Raw genomic sequence first — 3083 nt, 5'->3', positions numbered from 1 at the left:
ATGATATGCACGTCAAAGAGAAGGCATCACAGGCCAACTCCTAGAGCCCAAACGTATGCAGATGTGTTGGAGGGATACGAAGAATAAGGTGGATAGTGAATGTAATGATCATCACGCATGTATCATCGCAAGCACTCCACTATTCACAGGGACGTCTGAAAAATGGATGTGATACAACGTCAGGTCTTTTTTAAACAAGGAAATGTGCGGAACGTTTGTGTTTCAGGATTTATTTATTTATTTTTTTTTTTTTTTGTGCGTTGGATTAAAATGATAGTTTTGTGTGTCTTAACTTGTGAAACTCATGGAAAAGACTACAAACCCTTTATTTTGGTGTATTTGATTCTGCATTCTGATTGGAAATTGAATATAACCTGGGTCTAGGACATGCTGTTAAATAGTGTGATGGTATTTGAAGGTATTTAACTGAACAGATTTCTGTGATTTATTTCGATCATATGTATTAAGCATTTACTTTGACCACCGTTTGCAACAACTAAACAATAGTTGTGCTTGTATACATTTAACTGTCTTAAATTTAAAACGGTTTGTTACCAGTGTGACTGAGCAGGTGGATGCTAATCCCCGCATGGCGTGTGCAAATTTTAGTTAATGTGCATTTGGAAAAGAGAGTGAAATGAATGAAAATTAGAGTACACAACGTAATAGGTCTATTGTCCATAATCACTTTGTACGCGATTCACACAAACAATCAACAACAAAAGACTTATATTCGAATGCACACCGTAAAACAAGAATAATGCACATTAACAAATAATGTACACCGTCGAAAGGTGAATACCAACCTATTGACCACTGTGAAATTAACCCAAAGGACCACATCACACTGAACAATTAAAATCCAAGTTCAAAAACTATGAAATTAACCAAAAGGACCACATCACAATGAACAGTTAAAATCCAAGTCCAAAACAAAAAAGTTGCATGGTGAAAGTGGAACATAACAAAAATACTATAATGAAACTAACAATTTATTCCATCATCCTAGCCTCGAACCCACCCTATTAGAGACACGTCGCCGCTTCTAATACAAAGGCCCCCCAACAAAAGGCACACCTCGAATAGACGATTCAACCTCCAACTGCTTAAAGCCCTCACGGGAGCAAACCAGGTAGTTTAAAACCTTGACGAGATTTAGACTGACCTACATGCAAAAATAACCAAATAAAGAGTAAGCTGGTATAAACTAAATTAATACAAACAACGTAAAAAAACATTGACATAACAACCTAACGCACCGTCATAAACCGTTGCACACAAAAACCTCACACCATGCAAAACCCTACTGCTGATGCTAATAGGGGAAAAATGCAAATTAGATAACAAAACTGCTCACAAATCCAGTACACACACCATCACGCCATGAATGCACAGATACAGTAAACAAGGATGCACAGATCAAAACAAATAACCCAACCCACACGAATGAAAGACTACTGGAAAAAAACATAACTAAAACCATGCACAATCCATAACACTGATCACCCAAAAAAAAATTGTCATGCACCGGATTAAACATGGTTGGCACCGGTTTAGTTGCACACGCACAGACATCACCGATGCACACAAACTAAAAAAAAAAAAAAAAAAAAAAAAAAACAAACAAACAAACAAAAAAAAACACAAAATAGCCAGCAACCCGCCAAATCTATACCAAAGAAAAAAAAACAAATCCAAACTCACCCCATAAAACATTAAACAAATCCAAAGACCAAAAACACCCTCTATGCCTAATCACGTGAGAGTTCATATTTTTATATAAAAAAAAAAAAATCTCATCCACATATCAAAATAAATCAATGTCCAAGATTAATCCACAATCCACATGTGAGAAAGTATCCTCATTTGATCATATATATATATATATATATATATATATATATATATATATATATATATATATATATATATATATATATATATATATATATGGATGTACGTACGTACAGGGTCGCGTTCAGGTGCGAACTGCTCGCCAAGGAAGAAGTGAGAATCATTTAGCATCGTCCACGTGTCTAGATCTAAGGGATTAGAAACACTGATTTAAAAAAAATGCAATGGCATTTTCATAAATAATTGAACATCGACGTGCAAGTTAAATGAATTACAAGCGCAAGTAGCAGTTTCATATAGTGCACTTCAGTGCATGTAAAAGTATTGGAAGTGCAGGTAAAATGTAATACAGGTACAAGTAAAATTTAAACTGAGCATCAAAACTATGTGCACCTAAAATTATAACTAGGTGCACATATAGTTATAAGTAGTTGCACCTAGGTGCATGAATGTTAACAAGGTAAAATTACATGTACTTGTAAGAGATTTTACCTGCACTTTTTACTTGCAAATGCGCACCAATTACTTATACTTATAACACATTTACATGCACCAAAGTTTGAGTTATTTACGAAAAAGTCACCGCGTCGTTTTTTTTTTTTAAATTATATATATATATATATATATATATATATATATATTAAGGATCAAATGAGGACATTTTCTCACATGAGGAGTGTTGTTGAATATTAACCTTTGATTTTTACCTGATCTATGGCTATAGTTTTTTGGTATAATTCTTTCTTGAATTTTTCCATTTTTACTGTCAGTATAGGTTGGGGGTCTTTTTGTCTTTGTTGATTTTTTTTTTCCTTTCTATGTTTATTCTTTTTTGGTGTAATGTGCATGTTTATAGCTACATTAATTATGATAATTAAGGATTCTTCTAATGCCATTACCGATTCTTTATTCATCTTTTTTTTTTTTTTTTTTTTTTTTTTTTTTTTTTTTTTTAATGTTTTTTACCATTTTTCCTTGTGTTCAGTAGTTTTCTTTGTGTTTAGACGTGGATTCTTGCCTCCTCGTGTTGTTGAATTCTTTTTGTGAGCGTGTATTGTCATGATTTTGCCATGTATGTTCTGTACGTTTTTATTAAATACGTCTGTATTGTTCATCGTTTTTGGTTGTAGTTGTGCATTTATTATGTGTTTTTGTTAACAATAAGCTTTGTGGTTGTGGGTTGTTCATTGTTTAGTTGGTTCTGGGTGTTTTTGTTTTGTACGGCATTG

The sequence above is a fragment of the Ipomoea nil genome, unplaced genomic scaffold, assembly GCF_001879475.1.
Source record: "Ipomoea nil cultivar Tokyo-kokei standard unplaced genomic scaffold, Asagao_1.1 scaffold2818, whole genome shotgun sequence".
Taxonomy (NCBI): Eukaryota; Viridiplantae; Streptophyta; class Magnoliopsida; order Solanales; family Convolvulaceae; genus Ipomoea; species Ipomoea nil.
This window is presented reverse-complemented; position numbering follows the sequence as displayed.